Here is a 24789-nt window from a genome sequence, read left to right as displayed (position 1 = left end):
GTTTTTAACCAAAACACTTCTTCCCATTGCCCTGGTTGCAAGACAATGGTCAGCCCTCCCTCACCACCCCGTGTCCTGCTTCATTAGAGACCACAGTTCCCAAGTGGACTAAGCACCCAACATGATTCCTGACCCGCAGCATCACAGTTCCCAGACCTGCTTAAGACTCCTCACCTTCTCCCATTGGCTCTTGCCACATTGTGGGGTACCTTCTCTCTAAAATCTTAGCTTCCTCTACCAGAGGCCTTCATCTCCAGCTTTCTAGATTTTTCCAGTCTGCTCTCCACTCCTGCTTTGGCACTTTAACAAAGGCCTTCTATCTCAAGGGGCTTCAGTTGATTCTCCAGCCTGGTTTGGAGAATCATCTGAACAACCAACAAATTTCTTAAACCCTGTATTAGTTAAGGTAATGCTTAGATGCTACAACAAACAAATTCCAAAATGTATATTGGCTCAGACAATATCACTGATTTCTTGTTCAGCTCACATAAGTGTTTTTAATTGGTGGTGTCTGTCCTCCAAGTGATGATTCAGGGACCAAGATCCTTCCACCTTGTGGCTCTGCTGTCTCCAACATGTGATTTCCAAGGGAACCTCAAACTAAAAGGAGAAAAGAAGGGAAGAGAAGGCACATCTGCTTCTTAACTATCTGGGGCTGGAAAATACACTGATCAACAACCAATCACAGATGTCATCCCTGATCAACATCCCACTGGCAAGAATGTGTCACTTGACTCCTCTCAGATGTAGCAGATGTGAGGGGAGCAGTGTATGCTGGGAAATGCAACCCTTGCTGGGAAGCCCCTTTGTAGCTTCAGCTCTGTTCTATGGAAGGACAAGGGATATACTGGGTTTGTTTTTTTTTTTTTTTTTTGTGAACAGTTAGCTCTCTTGGCTACACACTCAGAAGGAAGTAAACCTTCGTCCACAACTGTCTTGCAAGACTGCAGCCCAGGCACTATGGGCTGACCCAACCTACCTTCCTGGTTTCCATTTCCTGGAGAAAACCCCAAGGAGGATAGGTCAACATCAATGCAGATTTATGACCTTCAAAGCCACCAGGGCCCCTGTACTGCTTGGCTTGGGTCAGATTCTCTGCTATTTCCCCTAACCGATGTTCCAAATATCCTCTCCTTGCCCTCAGCCACTTCCCAACCTGTATTCTCAACAAGTGCAAATTTTAAGGCTGAAGGCATGATGCCTCTCCACTCCTTCCCCTGCTCTCTCCTCCCCAGCCACACTCATATAAATCTGTTTGTGTCCACATTCCCTCCAGCTTCATGGTCCGATCTGCTCCTTAGGTTCCAGACCTCTGTGTGTCCATCTGCCTTTGGATGCCCCTACCCACATGCACATGGGTCCTTCATACTCACCACATCTCAAACTGAACTCACCAATATCCAGCTTCCCCCTCTCCCCCAAATCTGCTTCTCCTCCTGTGGTTTCTTTCTTCTGAGATGGCAACACCCTAACCACGTAGTTGTCCTTGCTGAAAACATGTCAGTCATCATTGTCTCATTTCTCAGGTTAAATCCTGGCCAAAACATTTCTTGAATCAGTTCCCTCCACTTGTCTCCTCAGTTCAGGTCATCGCTTCTGCTCAGTGCCTGGAGCCACTGCCAAACAGGTATTTATCCTCTAGTCTGTTTCCCTCCAGCCACTCTGCACGGCAGCCAGAGAGACAGTTCTACAGCACAAATCTGCCCACAGCACTCCTCCCAAAGCACTCTGCACAGAGAGGGTGACTCCTCCTGTCCTGGGAGCATTGTGGCTCACTTCCTACCACATGACTGGCCTGGCAGTACACTCACACTCATGTCTGCCACTGGACCTCCATGGGAGAAGGCCAGAAAGAAGCATGGCCTCCCACTTTTAAGATAAGAAAACCTGTCCATAGGAAATGAGGTGATTGCCCAAGGGTATTTGTTCTTTTCTACTGTGAGGCAGGTATTTGTTCTTTTCCACCATGTCATAGACCCACTCTGCTGATGTAATGCCCTGTGGTGCCAACACAGACCCTAGGCTCTGTGAGAAACTGCCTCAGACACCACCCCAGCCCCTTAGGTCATCATATATCTTGCATGTCAGCTATTCCCTTGGGTAAAGAATTATTGGAACAGACACCCACCCAAGCTGACTCCAGCATAAAGAGGACTCTCACAGAATCCAAATGCACAGAGTCATCTCAGGAACTGGAAGCTCGTTAGACAACCATTCCATCTTTAGTGCTGGACTACAGGCCCTTTCTCCCTGCATTTCTAATCTCTTGCCTTTTTCACAAAACCCTTAACCATCTTTTACAAGACCCAACATGATCACCGGTTCTGAGTCAGCCTGACTCACAACTCCAGGGCCCACCCCAAAGAAGCAGTGTCAGGGCTGTGGGAGCACTTGGCTGGCCCAGCCTGGGTGCTTGTTGGTCCTCTCAGGCTAAGTTTTCTGCCCTGACCCATCATCTGGAACACATACAACAACACGTCAGCTGGTACAAACAGGGCAATAGGGATTGTTGGCAGGGGAATTCCAAGGAGGGATGTAGAGAGGGAGCCAATTACAAGTGTAGAGAAAACTGTGAAAGATGTTGAATTTAGTGGGTGTCCTGAATAACTTACCCACCTAGGTTCTTTCTGCTTTTTGTTGTCTTTGACTAGACATTTCTCAGCTCTAAAGATGGAAGTGAAGTTGTAAAACCTTGATAGTAATGCAAATAATTCCTGTTCACAGTAATACAAATTGTGTCTAGTGGAAGACAACTGACTATTGCCTTGTGTATATTGGCCAATTTTGCATCCATTTCTGAAGTGATTTCAGCATTCCTTATCTGACTATCATGTGTGATACTGTGAGTTCTCCTTTGAATTGATTATAATGTTTTAGTGGTTCTCTCATTAATTAATGAGTTAAACTAAATCTTTGACATGTTAATTTTATATCATGGGACAGACATGATTATATACTCTTTTAAAATTTATCATTAAATACAGACAAAGTTTGTATGATCACATACTCACTTTAGAACTATTAATGATTAGAGAAAAAAATTTAGGATACACAAGAAACTGTTAGAGTTCACCTGTGGGGAAAATGCAGGGTAGAGGCACTTAACTTTTCATTTTATATCTTTTTGAACTGTTTTAATTTTTAAACTGTTATAAGAATTTCAGTGGATGCTGCCTTGGCCAGGCAAAGGTTTAAGGGTCATCTGTTTTCTTTTTTTAAACTTTTCCCTATTAAAAAAAAATAACATTAAGTTTATAGTTATTTGTTAAGCTTACATATGGTTGTTTGGACTTTCCTGATTGTATGTTATGTTTTTAAATTTAAAAATTGGATACTTTTTGGGACTTCCCCGGTGGTCCAGTGGCTAAGCCTCTGTGCTTCCAATGCAGGGGCCCCAGGTTTGATCCCTGGTGGAGGACCTAGATCCCACAAGCCACAGATATGAAAAAAAACAAGAGTCTGCATGCCACAACTCGGCACAGCCAAGAATAAAAAATCTGATACTTCAAAATTTAAAGGGAAAAGCAAATCAAATAAGAAAAACTACATCTTGGCATATTGCTCCAAGCCAGCCCTGGGCAGCCAGTGGTGGTTATGATGTACTGCCTGTCTTCAGGGAAGAGGATAAGGTTCAGGCTACACCCACAGGTCCAAGGGCTCCAGGCACCCTCCCTTCATACACATTCTGTGTTAGGGCTATCCAGGAGAGGGACCTTCCTTGTTGTTCAATACTTGTCGCGAACCCTCCCTCTTGCTCTCTTGGCAGCCCGACGCAAGGAACACTGATGGAAGATCATGCCAGAATGGGAACATTCCTTCTTCCTCCCCTTCCTCCCCTGACAACTGAGAGGCATCCCGCCCTCCCTGGCTGGCCACTGGAAGGAAAGAATCACTGCCAAACCACTGCTTGCACAACAACGTGCTTCTGAGCAGGGTACATACAATTTTTGTCCTTTGAATCCTGTGTTCCTCCTGACTTACATGATGGTCCAGATATACTCTGGCTTCCATGCTCAAGGGAGGCTTATCCGCTAGTAATATTCTTTTGTCTTAACATTCTTTTGTCTTCATTAACCAACCTATAAACTGGCATTTAATTTCATGAGGATAGAGCCTTCCTTCCAGGAATTTCTCCAGGCTTGGATGTTTGTCTCTGCTGTTTTCTTCATGTGTGTGTGGTGAAGGAGGCAATACCCACAGGCAGTGGGACCATCTCTAAGCCCCTGACCTGGGCATGAGTGTGTGCCATCCCTTGCATTTGGCACATCTGCACACAGGTGCTTTGCTACTAAACTCTGGCCTAGGAAAACTGAGGAAGAAGGCAGGCAGGAGCCTAGTCCTCCTCTCACTTGCTGTGCACTCACAGCTGGCCTGACCAGAGCTGACCCTTCCCACACTACCTACTAAGCACAGCGTCATGGTCACCTCTGAATCCTGGGGCTGCTGCTCCAGGCGCTCCAGAACACTCTCCACTGCCACAGGGAGGGAGAGTTTCACTCCTAGCGCCACTACTTGGGATGTTTGAGCCCAGATACCCAATGTCGTGTGACTACATCGCTCTCTCCCTTCAGCCCTCAGTGGCTCTCCATTGCCTGCAGGATCAAGTCCAAGCTCCATGGCCTGGCCTTCAAGTCCCTAGATGTGCAATCTGGACCCAGGTATACCTCTGGCACTATCTCCCGACACCACATTCAGCCCAGGCACACTGGAGTCCAATTTATGCATAAGTCTAAAGGCTGTTTTCCAAACTTTGTAGCTGCCCCAAATGCCTCATTTCAATGACAGCTTCTCTCTTATTAACTGATGTCATCAGAATTACACTATACAGATGCAGATGCAGGCGTGCCAATGCCTGTTCTAATGCGGGGCCTTACCCTGGTACTCACACCACCCTTGAGGCTGCACCTGGCTGAACATCACACAGACCACTCTCTAGAATGGCTCTCTCGACGTGAGCAGCTGCAGATTCCTCCCACCTCCCCAGAGCTCACTGCTGTGGAGCAGAGGCAGTTGTATTAGGACATATCACAGCATCTTGCTGCCAAAGTGACAACCACAATTATGTTTTGGCCGACAGCTAGAGATGAGAGAATGTACGGCCAAGGCCTCATGGGCCTTCATGACTCAGCAGATTGCGCTGTGTGTCCAACTGATAGGTGAGGTGGGCCCAATCTGCCCACTGCCCAGGCCCTCCCTTGGTAGGCAAACTGCTAGCTACGACCTCGAGTTAATACTTGGGGCCCTCAGGTGAAGTCCTTCACTGGGGTGTGATAGTTAATCCCCCAAGGGACACCCTAGGTCCAGAGGAGAGAAACAGTAGAGTGGTCATGCCTAGGCATGGCCCAAACCAAAGACAGACAATTGATTCCTTGGGAAGGGCAGGGGCAAGCCATACAAAGCCAAGCTGCCTAGGGGTGAGCTCCATCATGCAGGGCAGCCTGATGCAGGGGACGCTTGTGATGGACAGAGTCTCTTGAGGCTCAGGACACCACCTCCATGAGGAATCTTGGTGCCAAAGGCTGTGGGCAGAGGATGGTGTCAGTGTAGGGGCCCAGATGATGCAGCAAGAACAAGCGGCAGCTCCCACTTACTGAGCCCTTCCGAGTGCCTGGCAATGTGCTGACTACTTTGCATATCTTTCTTCTTTGCATCTTCCCCAAACCCAGTGAGGTAGGTTCTGTTATTATCTCCACTTTACCAGGAAGGAAACTGAGTCTAAGGGAGGAATGTGATGGTGGTCGCGAAGCTGGCACGTGTACAGACAGAATTGGAGCCCAGACAGTCTGGCTCCAGAGCTTGATTGGTTTGTGTTCTCATTATCTTGGTTTGACCCTTTCAATCCAGTCTTGGAAGTTAAGAGACCCCCCCACCCCCAGCACATTCCTCACAGATTGTGAGTTGAGTTGGGGCCTCCAAGTAGACTTTGACCTGTAAGCCAAAATATTACCAAGGAAAATAAACAACAGCTATTTCAGGTAACAGGTACTGGGCTATGGAATTGGGAGGAGAAAAAAAGCTATCAGGATTTCCTCAAAGTCCATATTTGCATGTTCAGCAGAACAAGCATCACCAGGAAGCTGCTCTGTGGCCAGTGTTGCCCCTGGAGACTGGGCAGGAGCAGGAACGGTCCTTCCTCTCTGACCCGCAGGCCTCCTGGTAGCCCAGGGCTTGCCTCTTACTCAGCCCTGACCTGGCTCTGGCTGAGGCCCTGGGAGGTGGGGCTCAGGCTCTTCCAGTACTCTGAGGAGCACTGCTGCCCTTTTCAGGCCCCTTGTTGAGGCAGAACCTGCTTGTCCGCACACCCTGCCCAAAGGCATGCAGAGTGGAAGCAGTAGACTAGCAACTCTGTTCTACATGCTTCCAAAGTGGGCATCTGAAAGGCTGGCGAGGCTGGGACATGGGAGCATTTGTATTTCAAGTGACTGCTGCCCATGAATCACCAATTTCATTCTGTGCTCTCAGCTCTGTGAAGACATCATTTCCACCCAGCCTCACATGGAGCTGGCGGCCAGAGCCTCTTAGTGGGGCTATAAATAGCAGATCATCAACTCACCTCTTCTGAGCTCATCACAGGCTCCTGGGTTTACTGCGTGTCTTCCTGCTGCCTGCACGTCATCATCACTCAGATTTCCCAGGTGAGGCGTGGCTGAGAAACCCAGGGCATGCTCTGGGGGCTGCAGGGTTTGAATTTTCAGAGCTGTTCAGGGTGACAGCAAGGGCAATGGCAGACTTTTGGAGAGCTCGGCATTTAGGGCGTCATAATTATAATCTCGGGTCTCTGAGAGCCTCTCCAATTAAACACAGTAGCAAGGGACTGTCATTTCTCCAGAAGTCCTAGAAATAAAAGGCAAAGGACTCACCAAACACACACCCAGAGAAAGCCACCCAGAGTGGGTAGCACGAAACGAGAGGTTTCATGCCTTCCTGTGGACTTGTCTCCTAACACTGAATGAAATACTTTATGGCTCTCCGGCTTTAGAAGTGAGATACACTGAATGAAATATTTTATGGCTCCCTGGCTTCAGAAGTCAGATCACATTTTTTTAGTATTACTCAGAGCTACCATTATGGAGTGCTCCCTGCGTGCCAGGCTCTGTGCCCAGCCTTGGCATGCAGCGTCTCATCAAGTCATCACAACAACCATATTGAGTTAACTGCTAGTGGCGTTGGCTTTCTATTGGTGAGGAGGCTGAGGCTCCCAGAGTCTCAGGGACAGGGCTGCTGGATTCCAGAGCCCAGTCTCTGAACCACCCTTTCTGCCTCCTGCAGAGGACGACTGTGTGTCTACTTCCGTGTTCATGTGTAGCCATGCATGTGTCCATGCACATGTGCGAACAGAAGGATCTGAACCGTAGTCTCCTTTTCCCAGCTTCACATATTCCACGACTACAGTAGGAGCCAGATGCTCGTAGTCATCTTCCCCCAAGTCCCAGGCCTCTTTAGCATCATGAACGTTCCCCATCGTCATCTTCTCCTAATTGTGATCTTCTTCTAGTTTCTCCTGCAGGAGGGGCCCAGCCTCCATTTGGCTCTTGAGGCCCAACTTGATGGTATTCCTCATGCCTCCCTCCCTTCAGGCCTTAAACAGTCAGAGGTCAGGTGGGACTCCATCTCTCCCCTTTGCTCTCCCCCTACTTCCCACCCTAAGGGCAGCCTCCCTTCAATCTGTGTCCTCCTTCGCCTCCCAGAGTCACAGCCCCATATTTGAGGTCCAGGGCCCTTATTGGCTTGTTTCAGTAGCCTTCCAGCTCAGTGCTGCACCTGATGAATGTACTGAGAACACAGATTCTTAGTCCCCTCTCTACACTACCTGAAACAAAATCTGGCAGGGTAGAGGCTAGGGTACACATTTTTAAAAAGCTCTTCCAGTCATCTATGCAGCCAGGATTAAGAGACCCTTTGTCTAACTAGCCACCTAGACTCCAACCTCTCCCTGCTCCAAACCCTCCCACTCACAGCTATACGCTTAAACTTCTTTTCTTTTTAAAAGGTGTTTATTTATTTATTTGGCTGGGCCCGATCTTAGCACTGGGATCTTCGTTGTAGCATGTGGGATCTTTCCCTGAAGCACATGGGCTTCTATAGTTGTGGGGTGCATGCTTCTCTCTGGTCATGACATGCAGGCTTAGTTGCCCCTTGGTGTGTATCATCTTAGTTCCCTGACCAGGGATTGAACTGGCATCCCCTGAATTAGAAGGTGGATTCTCAACCACTGGACCACTAGGGAAGTCCCATAAGCTTAGTTATCTTAAAGCTCAGTTTATCTCATGTCACTCTCCTGCTCAAGATTCCTTGGGTGGCTCCCACTGCCTGCAGGACAGTGCAAAGTCCTTACTGTGGCCTTCAAAAGCCTTTCCATCCTGATCTACTCTTGTCCTGCTAACCTTTGCCCCGTCCACAGAGTCATCCTTCCCTGTAACACCCTCCTGACCCTGCTCTCTCTCCTTGTCTGGACTTTAAGATGTCAGCTGGCACAGCAGAGCACACTGAAACAGCAGTGATCCTTTCCTAAGACTTTGAGCCCTTCAATAAGAGGAATGAAGAATTATTGCTAAAATGCCCTCTTAATTGAAGAGCCATGCCTGCAGCTTTAAATGAAGAGGGTTTTGTATGGCCAGAAGATGAAAGGAGATCTGCCAGCAGATATAACACAATAGCAGTAATGTATAAACACAAGATAGCAGGAGAGGTGGGGCTCATGATTAATTCAAAGAAGATGGTATTTCAGCATTCTCCCTGGTTTTATTCAAGCCCAAAAGACAGAGCAAGTCTGGAAAGCATTGGTGCCAAGGCCATGTTTCAAACTGCCTCTCATGCTTTTCTGTCCCCATTTCTAGACAAAAGCAGAGAAGAACATTTGGATCTTGTTCAAAAGGTCAAAAATGTCTTACTAACATGATTAAACAATGTGTGTATTTGAACTTTGCTCCATTTCCCACAAAGAAAACACCTAGCTCAAAACAAAATAAAGAATGACTATGCTGGGGAAGGGGGTCGGATGAATTGGGAGATTGGGATTGACATATATATACTACTATATACAGTATTTTTGGTATAGTGCAGGAACTTGGTGCTCTGTGGTGACCTAAATGGGAAGGAAATCCAAAAAAGGGATATATGTATATGTATGGCTAATTCATACTGGAAAAGAAATGCAAAAAAGCAAAATGGCTGTCTGGGGAGGGCTTACAAATAGCTGTGAAAAGAAGAGAAGTGAAAAGCAAAGGAGAAAAGGAAAGATATAAGCATCTGAATGCAGAGTTCCAAAGAATAGCAAGAAGAGATAAGAAAGCCTTCCACAGCGATCAATGCAAAGAAATAGAGGAAAACAACAGAACGGGAAAGACTAGCGATCTCTTCAAGAAAATTAGAGATACCAAAGGAACATTTCATGCAAAGATGGGCTCGATAAAGGACAGAAATGGTATGGACCTAACAGAAGCAGAAGAGGTGGCAAGAACACACAGAAGAACTGTACAAAAAAGATCTTCACGACCCAGATAGTCACGATGGTGTGATCACTCGTCTAGAGCCAGACATCCTGGAATGTGAAGTCAAGTGGGCCTTAGAAAGCATCACTATGAACAAAGCTAGTGGAGGTGATGGAATTCCAGTTGAGCTATTTCAAATCCTGAAAGATGATGCTGTGAAAGTGCTGCACTCAATATGCCAGCAAATTTGGAAAACTCAGCAGTGGCCACAAGGCAATGGCAAGGAATGCTCAAACTACCACACAATTGCACTCATCTCACATGCTAGTAAAGTAATGCTCAAAATTCTCCAAGCCAGGCCTCAGCAATACGTGAACTGTGAACTTCCTGATGTTCAAGCTGGTTTTAGAAAAGGCAGAGGAACCAGAGATCAAATTGCCAACATCTGCTGGATCATCGAAAAAGCAAGAGAGTTCCAGAAAAACATCTATTTCTGCTTTATTGACTATGCCAAAGCCTTTGACTGTGTGGATCACAATAAACTGTGGAAAATTCTGAAAGAGATGGGAATACCAGACCACCTGACCTGCCTCTTGAGAAATCTGTGTGCAGTTCAGGAAGCAACAGTTAGAACTGGACATGGAACAACAGACTGGTTCCAAATAGGAAAAGGAGTACGTCAAGGCTATATATTGTCACCCTGCTTATTTAACTTATATGCAGAGTACATCATGAGAAATGCTGGACTGGAAGAAACTCAAACTGGAATCAAGATTTCCAGGAGAAATATCAATAACCTCAGATATGCAGATGACACCACCCTTATGGCAGAAAGTGAAGAGGAACTCAAAAGCCTCTTGATGAAAGTGAAAGTGGAGAGTGAAAAGTTGACTTAAAGTTCAACATTCAGAAAACGAAGATCATGGCATCCGGTCCCACCACTTCATGGGAAATAGATGGAGAAACAGTGGAAACAGTGTCAGACTTTATTTTTTTGGGCTCCAAAATCACTGCAGATGGTGACTGCAGCCATGAAATTAAAAGATGCTTACTCCTTGGAAGGAAAGTTATGACCAACCTAGATAGCATATTCAAAAGCAGAGACATTACTTTGCCAACAAAGTTCCGTCTAGTCAAGGCTATGGTTTTTCCTGTGGTCATGTATGGATGTGAGAGTTGGACTGTGAAGAAGGCTGAGCGTCAAAGAATTGATGCTTTTGAACTGTGGTGTTGGAGAAGACTCTTGAGAGTCCCTTGGACTGCAAGGAGATCCAACCAGTCCATTCTGAAGGAGATCAGCCCTGGGATTTCTTTGGAAGGAATGATGCTAAAGCTGAAACTCCAGTACTTTGGTCACCTGATGCGAAGAGTTGACTCACTGGAAAAGACTCTGATGCTGGGAGGGATTGGGGGCAGGAGGAGAAGGGGACGACAGAGGATGAGATGGCTGGATGGCATCACTGACTCGATGGATGTGAGTCTGAGTGAACTCCGGGAGTTGGTGATGGACAGGGAGGCCTGGCGTGCTGCAATTCATGCAGTCGCAAAGAGTCGGACATGACTGAGCAACTGAACTGAACTGATGGCTAATTCACTTTGCTGTACAGCAGAAACAGACTCAGCAATGTAAAGCAACTATACTCCAATTTTTAAAAAGGTAACTGTGTTGACTGACAGAAGAAATTATTTCAGAACATGGCCTGGAAATTTTTCCCCCCAAGTACTTCAAAGTGAAAAGAGACTCTAAAGAACTTCGAACCAAATGTGACAGAAGAACCTCTCAAGAATCTGTCTGCTCCCTCCCAAAGCCCTACTACAAACAACCATAAGGGAATAAAAAGAGTTACACATTGACAAGTCTATGCAAACAGGGGAAGACATGGCAGCAGACTGAGCCACCTCAGCACATTTTTGAAAGGCAGGAAGCAGTGGTGAGCCACATGGCAGCACAGGAGGCTGAAGGCCTCGCGCCTACAGAGAGCTTCCGGATAAGACGTGGGCAGGTTGCTGGGACAGGGAAGGCAGAGCTGCACACAGCAGGGACTGGTGGAGACTGCATGAAAGCACAAATCCCACTGGGTAGTGGGGTCACATCTCGCTTCTTCCTGTAGGAAACATGAAGTGCCCACTGGGGAACTTGGGTCAGCTCCTCAGGCACTGTAGAAGGTGAGTATGGAGTACAAAACTGAAAATATGGAGAGTAAATGGAAACTCTGAAACTAAGAGGTAAACTGCCAGACCCTTTTTCTCATTCTGTTTCTAAGAAGCTTGATAAGCAGGCATCCTCTAGACTGAAGACTCACAAACTCTTTTCTGAAGAAACTGAGCACACTCAAGGGAAAGACCTACAGATACATACATGATACGGATACAGACCCCCAGAAGAAGAGCCAGCTCATGACCAGCCACCCTCTACAGGGACGTCCACTGACAGACAATCCACCCATGCATGCTGACCATCCAATCATCTGTTCAGCACATAGCTCCTAAATATGATCAGAGAGCCAAGATCCCCAGACATTTAATGAAAGCCTTAGACATGAAAGGTAGGTGTAGGAGAGGGAGGAAGAATGCATATGTATAGAGAGAAGAAGCTTTACAAATGCTATGAAATATTCAGGGAGAGAAAATAAGATTTCTATTTCAAGACTCACTTTCATGAAATGTCAAAACACCAGGGATAAAGAAAAGGCTCCAAAAGAACTCAGAAAGGAAATACAGGTCAGTTGAAAGGATCAGGGATGAGAACAACACCAGACCTCTCAGTAGCAACACTGGAAGCTGGAGGATAATGGAGTCACAGACTCAGAATTCTGAATGAGAATTATTTTAGCTTAGAAATCTAAACTCAAACCATCAAGAGAAATGGTAGAACAAAAAATACTTGAAAACATGGAAAATCACAAATAATTTGCCTCTCATGCTCCTTTTCTTAGGAAGCTCTCCACCCAAATAACAGAAGAATGAAATACTTTATACTCTCTCACATAAATAAGAGAACTATGCAAGAATGAGCAAGACATACTCAGGAGAGGGCAGAGGCATTCTCAGGATGATGGTGAAGGATATCTGGTGCCAGATGGGCCAGATGGATTACCTAATAGGTATGAATAGGTGGGAAATTATGTTCAGGGGCTATTAGATGGTTCCAAGAATTAGCAATAAGTTTATGGTGATTGCAGTCATGAAATTAAAAGACGCTTACTCCTTGGAAGGAAAGTTATGACCAACCTAGATAGCATATTCAAAAGCAGAGACATTACTTTGCCCCAAAGATCCGTCTAGTCAAGGCTATGGTTTTCCCTGTGGTCATGTATGGATGTGAGAGTTGGACTGTGAAGAAGGCTGAGCGCCGAAGAATTGATGTTTTTGAACTGTGGTGTTGGAGAAGACTCTTGAGAGTCCCTTGGACTGCAAGGAGATCCAACCAGTCCATTCTGAAGGAGATCAGCCCTGGGATTTCTTTGGAGGGAATGATGCTAAAGCTGAAACTCCAGTACTTTGGCCACCTGATGCGAAGAGTTGACTTATTGGAAAAGACTCTGATGCTGGGAGGGATTGGGGGCAGGAGGAGAAGGGGATGACAGAGGATGAGATGGCTGGATGGCATCACTGACTCGATGGATGTGAGTCTGGGTGAACTCCGGGAGTTGGTGATGGACAGGGAGGCCTGGCATGCGGTGATTCATGGGGTTGCAAAGAGTCGGACACGACTGAGCAACTGAACTGAACTGAACTTACCAAAAACTGAGTCAATAAAAAAGTCTGAGGCAACTGCTACCTACTGATAACTCCACAACACATAAACTGTAAAAGAAGATAAAGGCAACACAAAACAATTTACAGAGCTATAATAATGTTAACACAGATTACTAATTAATCAGTATCTGTGATGTACAGTACTGGGAAGCTGGAGAAAAGGGAAGGAGGATGTAGGTAGAAGAGAGTAAAAGAAGTCAGTCTTCATATACCATGATTACAAATAAACGGGTAATGTTTAAAATTGACAACTCAACAAATGAACACTATAATATAAGATTTAGAAAGGTTAAAACTGGGAGAAACAGCTGAAAGAGTTTAACTGGGTACCTCTGGGCATCAAGCAGGGAGTTAGGGTTGGGTGGGGTAGGAGGCTACTATTTTTCACCATATGCCTTTTAGTTCTATTTTATATTTTAATTTGGGGGAGTGTATGTGTTATTTTTATGAAAATAAAAAAAAATTACCTAGAGGGGTGGGATGGGGAGAGTGGTGGGAGGGAGGTTCAAGAGGGAGGGAACAGGGACATATCATGGCTGATTCAAGTTGATGCTTGGCAGAAACCAACACAATACTATAAAGCAATTATCCTTCAATTAAAAATAAATAAATTTTTAAAATTAAGAAAAATCATTAGAAAATATTTTAAATTTAAATATTTAAAACTCACCCAAGGGCCACATGACTTGAAAAGGTCAGTTTACATTCCAATCTCAAAGAAGGGAAATGCAAAAGAATGTTCAAACTACTGTTCCTGTAGAACAGTTGTGCTCATTTCACATGCTAGCAAGGTAATGCTCAAAATCCTTCAAGCTAGGCTTCAGCAGTACATGATCTGAGAACTTCAAATGTACAAGCTAGGTTTGGAAGAAGCAGAGGAATCAGAGGTCAAATTGCCAACATTCACTAGATCACAGAGAAAGCAAGGGAATTCCAGAAAAATATCTACTTCTGCTTCATTGACTACACTAAAGCCTTTGACTGTGTGGATTATGACAAACTGTGGAAAATTCTTAAAGAGATGGGAATATCAGACTATCTCACCCATCTGCTGAGAAACCTGTATGCAGGTCACAAAGTAACTGTTAGAATTGGACATGGAAAAATGGGCTGGTTCAAAACTGGGAAAGGAGTATGACAGGCTGTATATTGTCACCCTGCTTATTTAACTTATATGCAGAGTACATCATGAGAAATGCGAGGCTGGATGAATCACAAGCTGGAATCAAGATTGCCGGGAGAAATATCAACAATCTCAGATATGCAGATGATATCACTAATGACAGAAAGTGAAACGGAACTAAAAGCTTCTTGATAAAGGTGAAAAAGCTGGCTTGAAACTCAACATTCAAAAAACTAAGATCATGGCAAGCAGTCCCATCACTTCATGGCAAATAGAAGGGAAAAATGTGGAAGCAGTGACAGATTTTATTTTCTTGGGCTTCAAAATCACTGCAGATGGTGACTGTAGCCATGAAATTAAAAGACACTCCTTGGAAGAAAAGCTAAGACAAACTTAGGCAGCATATTAAAAAGCAGAGATATCACTTTGCCGACATAGATCCATATAGTCCAAACTATAGTTTTTCCAGTAATCGTGTATGGATGTGAGAGTTGGACCATAAAGAAGGCTGAGCACTGAAGAATTGACACTTTTGAACTGTGGTGTTAGAGAAGACCCTTGAGTTCCTTGGACAGCAAGGAGATCAAACTAGTCAATCGTAAAGGAAATCAACCCTGAATATTCATTGAAAGGACTGATGCTGAGGCTGATGCTCCAATAATTTGGCCACCTGATGTGAAAAGCCGACTCACTGGAAAAGATCCTGATGCTGAGGAAGACTGAAAGCAAAAAAAGAAGGCAGCAGCAGAGGATGAGATGGTTAGATAGCATCACTGACTTAATGGACATGAATTTGAGCAAATTTTGGGAGACAGTGAAGCCTGGTGTGCTGCAGTGCATGGGGTTGCATAGAGTTAGACACAACTTAGCAATTGAAGAACAGCAACAAAATTTTAAATTGACAAACTATTTTTTTAAATGTTAAATTTTCATTAATTACACCTCTGTGATTTGTTTCTGTCCTATTGATCTTCCTGACTATTCATTTATTCATTCATTCATTTTTCCTTTCAAAGTCTTAAATACTGATTGGAAAAATGCAGTAGGTTGCTAGAGAGAACACATTTGGGATATACTAATACTAAAAAAAAAAAAAAAAATGGAGAAGGCAATGGCACCCCACTCCAGTACTCTTGCCTGGAAAATCCCATGGACAGAGGAGCCTGGTAGGCTGCAGTCCATGGGGTCGCTGAGGGTCGGACACAACTGAGCGACTTCACTTTCACTTTTCACTTTCATGCATTGGAGAAGGAAATGGCAACCCACTCCAGTGTTCTTGCCTGGAGAATCCCAGGGACAGGGGAGCCTGGTGGGCTGCCGTCTCTGGGGTCTCACAGAGTCGGACACGACAGAAGCGACTTAGCAGCAGTAGCAGCAGCAATACTAAAAAATTATTTATCTGAAATCCAAATTTAACCAAGCTTCGGAATTTCTCTGTGTGTCCTAAATCTGGTACATTAAAATGTGATTCTTCCATTAGCCCCACAAGTTAATACTGTGGCTAAAGATAGGGCGGAACCAGAAAGTTTGTCTGTACTTAATAGTCACAGTGTGGGAGAGGACACAGCATGTGACAAAACTTCCTGGTTAGATGCTGAAAAGCAATCTGGTATCTAGTTATGGCATGGTGCCAACCAGTCCTTGGCCAGTCTTGGTTAGTCCAAAAGTATTATAAAGTGCAGTTCTTGCCCTGTGACTGGCAGCTGTGTCCACCCCAGGCCCAGCACTTGGCAACCTGCCTCTATCTGTCCCTCAGGACATAAGAGATGAGCCCAGGGCTCTTGCATTCATCACCATTCCTTTGTTGCATTTTCTTTCTTAAGAAGAGACAGGGCAAGATAAAAAACAAACTTATTTTAGCTAAATTCAGGAGTGAAACCACATCCATATCATCCCTTCTTGCCTTTTTTTTTTTTTTTAAATAAAAAACCAAAATTGCTAGTTGTTTTTTTTTTTTTTTTTTTTCTGTCAGGCCACTTGGCTTACAGGATCTTAGTTCCCCAACCAGAGACTGAACTCAGGCCCCAACAGAGCAAGTGCTGAGTCCTGATCAGTGGACCACCAGGGAATTTCCCCGTCTTGCTTTTTATTGAAAAACTATCTCCTTTTTTATTGAAGTACAGTTTTTACATAATGAATGACCTCACTCTCTCAGCTTTATTTACTTTTGGTTGTGCTGGGTCTTTGTTGCTGCATGTGAACTTTTCCCTAATTGTGGCAAGTGAGGGCTACTCTTTGTTGTGGTGCATAGAATTCTCACTGTGGTGGCTTCTTTTGTTGCGGAGTGCAGGCTCCAGGGCATGCAGGCTTCAGTAGTTGTGGCACATGGGCTTAGCTGCCTTGCAGCATGTGGGATCTTCCTGGACCAGGGATCAAACCTGTGTCCCCTGCATTGATAGGCAGATTCCTAACCACTGGACTACTAGGGAGGTCCCTGAAGTATACTTGATTTACAATGTTGTGTTAGTTTCAGGTGTACAGCGAAGTGACTCAGTTATAGGTTATTATAAGGTATGGTGGTGGTGGTGGTTTAGTCACTAAGTCATGTCTGACTCTTTCGACCCCATGGACAGAGGAGCCTGGCAGGATACAGTCCATAGGATTCTCCAGGCAAGAATACTGGAGTGGGAAAAAAAAAAGAATACTGGAGTGGGTTGCCATTTCCTTCTCCATTATAAGTTATAGGTCCTTGTTTTCTATTATACATTATTATAAAATATAGTCCTTATTATTTATCAATTTAATATATAGCAGTGTGTATCTGTTAATCCCAAACTCCTAATTTATCCCTTCCTCTCCCCTTCCCCCTTTGGTAACCATAAATTTGTTTTCTATATCTGTGAGCCTGTTGCTGTTTTATAAATAAATTCATTTGTATCATTTTTTTAGATTCCACAATGAGTGATATCATATGATATTTGTCTTTCTCTATCTGACTTACTTCACTCAGTATGATAATCTTTAGGTCCATCCATGTTGCTGCAAATGGCATTATTTCATTCTCTTTTATGGCTGAGTAATACTGCATTGTACCATATACCATATACTCATGCATTCATCTGTTGACGGACACTTTGGTTGCTTCCATGTCTTAGCTATTGTAAATTATGCTACTATGAACATTGGGATGCATATATCTTTTTGAATTAGAGTTTTTGTCTTTTCTGAATATATGCCTAAGAGTGGGACTGCTGGATATATTGCAACTTTATTTTTAGTTTAAGGAATCTCCATGCTGTTCTCCATAGTGGCTCCACGAATTTACATTCCCATCAATAGTGTAGGAGGGTTCCCTTTTCTCCACACCTCCTCTAGCATTTATTATTTGTAGACTTTTTGGTGATGTCCATTCTGACTGGTGTGAGGTGATACCTCACTGTAGTTCTGATTTACATTTCTCTAATAATTAGCAATGTGAGGCATCTTTTCAATCAAGCCTGTTGGCCATCTGAATATCTTCTTTGGAGAAATGTCTATTTAAGTCTTCAGCCCATTTTTTGATGGGTTGTTTGGAAAAACTACCTCTTTCAGCAAATTTCTTACACAAAAACTGTACTATGTGCTTACTTAAGAGTTTCACTCTCACAGAGAATTTTGTTCTTGAACTGTGGGGAAATCCTCTACCGCCACTGACCAACGGTAGGAATGTTGGGAAATGGCTCTTTGGGGTTAACAGAATTAATACAAAGGATATGTGAGTCCTCCTGAAAGATAAAATTATCTCTGGAATATATAAATTCATAATTTGGAAATACACAAATACATAAATGCATGTAGAGAAAGAGAAAGAGAAACATTTGGAAATTTAAAAATGAGGGAGAATGCAAATATAAAGCATTATTGAGTTTTTGCTATTAATTATACCTTATGTGCTGCTGCTGCTGCTGCTGCTAAGTTACTTCAGTCGTGTCTGACTCTGTGCAACCCCATAGTCAAAGGCAACCAGGCAGGCAACAGGTTTCAGAACTCCAACTGGGATTAAGATGATCAGCCACAGTGTCCTGTTCTGCAAAGTTAACAGGTAACAAGAGAGTTTGCTTTTTAAAAGACATTTTGAGCTCTTATCATGTTTTTTTTAAATTGTGAAATATTTAATTATGTATCTGGTTCAATCATGAATTTATTGTAGATGTGCGATGGCTGGGAGCTCGGTTCAAGTCAAGGAAGCTTTTTTTATTTTTCAGACATCTCTAATAAAGTTCTTATATTTAAAGATGAAATCTAACTTTATAGAGTTCTCACTCTTTGGCCCTATGCCTGCCTCAAAAAGCAATGAAGAATGAGCCATCTTTTATAAAACAGCGCTTCAAAGATGGGAAGACAGTCCTAGGGCCTCTCCAACGGTGTCCTTTGCTCCCATGTAACCTGGTCTCCGACTTCCCTCCTCCACCTCCCCTCCTCCACCTCCTTCCATGTGAACACTTCAGTTCATCAGAGCTGTGCTTAAAATGAGGCAAACTCAACTCCTGGTATGCCCTGAGGTGTACAAAATAGCGAGGAACTATAACTTTCTGTGATCTGAGAGCTGAACATCCATTCAGTTAAAGCAGCCACTCAACTGCTGTTTTAAGAATACCAATTTTAACATTTCTAGCAGAGAGAAGACTAATTCAACAGAAAAAAAAGTTAAGCTTACATTTACAACAAGTTAAAGCATTCATGATTTTGATCTTTAAAAAACCCACCATCTTATATGAATATAAATAATGGATTAACGAACTTTTGCACAACAGAAGCTAACCTGATTTTAATCTTTATTACCTGTGCAGAAAGGAGCAGAGTAACTTCCTGCAGTAGGAAGCCTTTGGGGAATGTAATTTTCACTGCCTTGTGATGTTAATTTGAGATAATTATCATAAGCGGACTAAAAAAAGTTGTGCATATTATTTGTCTCTCTGAGAACCTTCTGCTGTTGGCTAGGCAGGATACCAAAGAAGCCCTGGGAGAGGAATATTTAGAATTTAGATATTTCTTTAATAGCCGTGGATCCCAGAGTTTCAAAACTTTTAATGTTTCCCAGCTTGAGAAGCCAGATCCAAGAGCTCTCTCCACTCGGTATTTTTAATGCACCCTCATTGTCAACTTTTCCAAAGCAGGATGGGTAAGAATAAAGCCGTTTCTCTAGACCATTTGGCTATTTTGGAATAGTTTTGTCACGTATGGAGGGAAACTACGTATTTTTTTTTTCACTTGGTACCTCCAGGACCATTATGAATTTAGGTTATTTGCTGAGAAAAAGGAAGCCCTGGAGTCCCTGGTTCAGTGCTCTCATCTGACTGCCCACTAGGAGGCCTTGAGCCATTTCCAGGAGCATTTTCACCTGTTGGACTGGCCTCCCTTTTCAAGACCAAAATCAGAACAGAACAGCTGAAAGTGCTGGAAGGTAAATAAGCACTAGCTGTTTTTCCAGTCTCAGGCCTCCATGCCATGGCCTTTAGGCAGGGGGTTCTTCTACAGAGCACCAGCCACAAAGTGGGAGCCTGAACAAAGAGAAGGGAGGTTTTGCTCAACAGAGTCTGGAAACATTAGAATGTGCTGAGCAGTGATTGCAGAAACTGTTCACCAGCTTTAAAGAGAAAGCCTGTGGCTAGTAGATATGGAAACTCAGGTGCAAACTTTCTAGGGGATACTTTGGCATAGTAAAAGTGTGAATGCCCTTCTGAACCAGGAATTTCACTTTTAGGAGTTTGTCAGAAGGAAAAAAATACCCTGATGTCCACAGAGGTTTAGCTGAAAGAATGTCTTAGTGGAAATAATATTTTTTATTATAATTTCAAAATAGGAAAATGTTCCATTTCTGAAGGAACAGTTTAGTTCTGAATTGTCTCATACTTAACAAGGACAACAGCAAACCTGTCAACTACGTAGTTATGAAACCAGGAGAAAAATGCAACCTCCGAAGTGTTTTTAAAGAACTGCAGGGGTGAAAACCTTGAGTAAAGAGGGGATGTATAGCCTTAGAGAGCTCAGAAATCTCAGCAATGATTCTCTTCTGGAAGGAGAGGACCCTACTATGAAAGGGAACTATGAAAACAAGGTCTAAATTGAACATAGCAGAACTGCTGGGGACACTGAAAAATCTTGGAAAGCACTGTAGAAAAAAAAAAAAGAACTTTAAAACGTGGGTCTAATTTTCCTAGAGACAAAGGCTGTGAAGAAATCTGAGAAACAGAAACTCTCCAGGGGACAGGTGCCTTCTCAAGGGGTCCATATCAGAAGTTCATCACTGTGGCAACAGAGAGCTCCCCCAGCCCCACATTTCAACCACTTCTCCAGGGCAACAAGCATTACTGCAAACTGAACCCAAACCTGCAAGACCCTCGAAGGAAGGAAAGTATGAGCCAAGAGTTCTGTCCAGCCAAACTGATCTTCAAGTACACAGCCTGCAGATAAACATTTAAAAATCTGTAAGAAATCAGAGAATACTATTCTCATGAGCCTTTTCAGAGGAACCTGCTAGAACCATAGGACAGCAGTTGCAGCACCCCTGAGCAAGCCTGAGGAAATCAGGATAAAAGGACCTTCCTTGAGCACTGGCTGTATTAAATTGTAGAAATAAAACAAATACAGAGAATAGGGTGACAGATCAGAATGCAGATATTACATACCTTACTTAATATTGTAGACATTTCTCATTATAAATAAAAAATTGAAGAAAGAGAAAATAGGAGTAAGAATAATTTTACTGATCACCTCAAATTACTTGATTCAAAGGATAGTATTTAAAGTTTCCAAATCAAGTAGAAGCTTAATCACATTCAACATAAACACTAATTCTATTGACTGAATGGCAGAGGAGGCATGAGGCAGAGAGGGTGAAATTAAAAGGTAATTTTATTGTTGCTCATAGTAGAGAATCAAGATACAGTCCCCAGAAAGAATGGATCCAGGGTATTTTACAAAGGTAACTTTTAGAGCAAAAATACAAACCTTCCTAAGTATCAAAACTACATTAAGAAAAAGGGCAAATACAAAAGTAAATAATGAAAACACAACATAAAGTAATATGACAGAATTGAAACCAAATATATCTGTCAATTCAATAAATATAAGTGGGTTTAACTCATCTATTTTTAGAATGGTTTTCAAAATAGATTGCAAAGCCTAATCCAGCTCTAGGTTATATACATCTACGACAAAATGACTCAGAAAGGTTAAAATGAAAGGATGGGCAAAAAAAGCATACCAGAAAAATATAAACATTAAAAATCTTAATATCTGACAACACAAAATTCAGGACAAAAAGCTTCAAACAAAATAAAGAGAAGTACATTTAAATGCCAAAGGATATAAAATTTATTATGAACATTTAAACTGTGAATATGTACCAAATAACACAACAGGAACTTTCACATAATACAATATAGAGATGCAAGGACATCTAGACAAAGACACCTTGTGGCAGGGCCCAGCCGTAAGGGCTGGAAGAACACAGGATTGGAGATGTATGAAACACAGCCAATACTCAATGCATAGTCGTTTGGTCTGTTGCACACAATTAACACACAACACAGTTTAGTCAAAGTAGTGAAAATAGAAAAGGGTAATGAACCACTCCAAGGGGAAGTCCCCAGAAGAAGGTATCTCAGCAGTGGTCCCCCGTCACTCAGCAGGTCTCACAACAAGCCTGAGTGAGCAGTCACCCTCTACTCCAACAGTCTCTGGCAGTTTTGGTATGGAACAGCTCTCAGCAGACTGGAATCCAGTCCTCCAGCAAAGAGCTTTCAAGTCACCTGACTCAATGACCTTTTTTAAAAAAAAAAAAAAATTTTTTTTATTTATTTGGCTATGTTAGGTCTTAAGTTGCGGCACACGGGATCTTTCATTATGGTGCACAGACTCTCTAGTTGTGGCGTGCGAGCTTAGTTGCTCCACAGCATATGTGATCTCAGTTCTCTGACCAGGATTGAACCTGCGTCCCCTGCTTAGACCATCTATGGTCTTATTTTAAGGAGTCCACCAGTAGGGTATAATGATTACACCACAGGCAGTCTTGTCTCTATCCAATGTTCTTTCTGTTCCAGTGAAGTCTATCTGCAGATTACCAAACAAAATTCTTATCTAAAGTAACACTCTTAATTTCTAACACTAAGACACTCACAATTCTACATCAGACATTTCAAAACAACTAATATGGAAGTTCACATTGGCCACTGTGATTCCATTTTGAACTGTTTAAAACAGCTTAAATTCTATCAGCAGTAAAAGAACTGAATAGAGGTATTCTAGAGTATTTTCTAAAGTATCTTCTAGAATTCTGTTAAAAGTTTCTAGGCCTACAATTAAAAGAATTGGTGAAGAATATTCTAGAAAACAATCTTAGAAGGAGGAGGAGAGAGGAGAGGCAAAAACAGTCAGAAGAGGAAGAAAGAGAAGAAAGAAAAGGAAAAAACAAGAGAAGAGAAAAAAATTTTTTTAATGAAGATGAGAAGGTAATAGCACCCTACTCCAGTACTCTTGCCTGGAAAATCCCATGGATGGAGGAGCCTGGTGGGCTGCAGTCCATGGGGTCGCTAAGAGTCGGACACGACTGAGCGACTTCACTTTCATTTTTCATTTTCATGCATTGGAGAAGGAAATGGCAACCCACTCCAGTGTTCTTGCCTGGAGAATCCCAGGGATGGGGAAGCCTGGTGGGCTGCCGTCTATGGGGTCGCACAGAGTTGGACACGACTGAAGTGACTTAGCAGTGGTTTAAAATTCATTCACAAATTCTCTGACACTCTATTTAAAAGGTGGAGCCTAACATATCTTGCCCTCAAATATGCAGTGGACTTAATAATTTACTTCTAAGTTAGAGTGATGGTATGGAACCTCTGAGTCTGTGTCATGTAAGATATTGCAGCTCTCCCTTGCTCCTCCTTGGCTTGCTTACTCTGAAAGCAGGCCTCCACCCTGTGAGGACACACAGGCAGCCCTGCAGAGAGTCTGTGTCAGGAGAAACGGAGCCCTGAAACAAACAGCCACGTGACTGGGCCATCTTAGAGGCGGCTCCTGCGCTCCTACCTAAGCCTTCACATAACTAAAGCACTAAACAGCAAATGTATTGAAACCACATCAGAGACCCTGAGCCAGAACCACCCAGTTAAACTACTCTGTGAATTCCTAATTCACAGAAACTGTGAGATAATAAATAGTTATTGTTTTAAGTCACTAAGTTTTGGGGTGATTTTTATTCAGCCAAACAACAAACACAGAAGGAAAATAAAAATTTTAAATTTGACAAAAAGTGAGCTGCCACTAACAGACTAAAGGAAATGTTAACAAATTTTTCAAGTAAAAGAAAAGTAAAAAAGATGGAAAGTAAGAAGCAGAGAATGAATGAAGAATAACAAATAAAGTGGCAAATATGTGTTTAAATCTAATGTTTCAACAGATTTTAAAATATACCATAACAATAAGACCTAAATAAATGGAGATATACCATGTTTATGAATTGGAAGACTTGATATTAAGATGTTAATTCTCCCCCATTGATCCATAGATTCAATGCAATCCCAATTAAAATCCTAGCAGCTTTGTTTTTCTAAAAATTGAGAAACTGATGCTAAAATTTGTATTGAAAAGCAATAGACTAAAATAGCCAAAACAATTTTGTGAAAGAACACAGCTGAATAACTCAAATGACATGATCTAGAGACTTAACATAAAGCTACAGCAGGAGTTGATGAAAAATGATTTTCATGTTTTTAAACAATTGAAAAAAGAAAGAAACAAAAGTATCTAACAGGAATTATATAATAGCCACCCTTTACAGAAAAAGCTTGCTCTTTGTGCTACTATGCTCAAAATTCTTCAAGCCAGGCTTCAGCAATATGTGAACTGTGAACTTCCTGATGTTCAAGCTGGTTTTAGAAAAGGCAGAGGAACCAGAGATCAAATTGCCAACATCTGCTGGATCATGGAAAAAGCAAGAGAGTTCCAGAAAAACATCTATTTCTGCTTTATTGACTATGCCAAAGCCTTTGACTGTATGATCACAATAAACTGTGGGAAATTCTGAAAGAGATGGGCATACCAGACCACCTGATCTGCCTCTTGAGAAATTTGTATGCAGGTCAGGAAGCAACAGTTAGAACTGGACATGGAACAACAGACTGGTTCCAAATAGGAAAAGGAGTACGTCAAGGCTATATATTGTCACCTTGCTTATTTAACTTATATGCAGAGTACATCATGAGAAACGCTGGACTGGAAGAAACACAAGCTGGAATCAAGATTGCCAGGAGAAATATCAATAACCTCAGATATGCAGATGACACCACCCTTATGGCAGAAAGTGAAGAGGAACTCAAAAGCCTCTTGATGAAAGTGAAAGTGGAGAGTGAAAAGTTGGCTTAAAGCTCAACATTCAGAAAACGAAGATCATGGCATCCGGTCCCATCACTTCATGGGAAATAGATGGTGAAACAGTGGAAAGTGTCAGACTTTCTTTTTTGGGCTCCAAAATCACTGCAGATGGTGACTGCAGCCATG

At 42.9% G+C, this 24789-nt stretch overlaps 1 long non-coding RNA gene across 1 annotated transcript; it reads right to left on the bottom strand.

Annotated features, from left to right (window-relative positions):
- Nucleotides 1-430: 430 nt before the first annotated feature.
- Nucleotides 431-24253, bottom strand: LOC133251281 (uncharacterized). Its single transcript, XR_009737560.1, has 2 exons — nt 18178-24253; nt 431-6834 (listed from the first exon to the last, which is right to left on the bottom strand). It is a non-coding gene; the product is annotated as an uncharacterized LOC133251281 (long non-coding RNA).
- Nucleotides 24254-24789: the final 536 nt, after the last annotated feature.

Source organism: Bos javanicus, chromosome 7 (genome assembly GCF_032452875.1).
Source record: "Bos javanicus breed banteng chromosome 7, ARS-OSU_banteng_1.0, whole genome shotgun sequence".
Taxonomy (NCBI): Eukaryota; Metazoa; Chordata; class Mammalia; order Artiodactyla; family Bovidae; genus Bos; species Bos javanicus.
The sequence above is the reverse complement of the archived record's forward strand: the minus strand, read 5'-3'. Positions and strand labels throughout refer to the sequence as shown.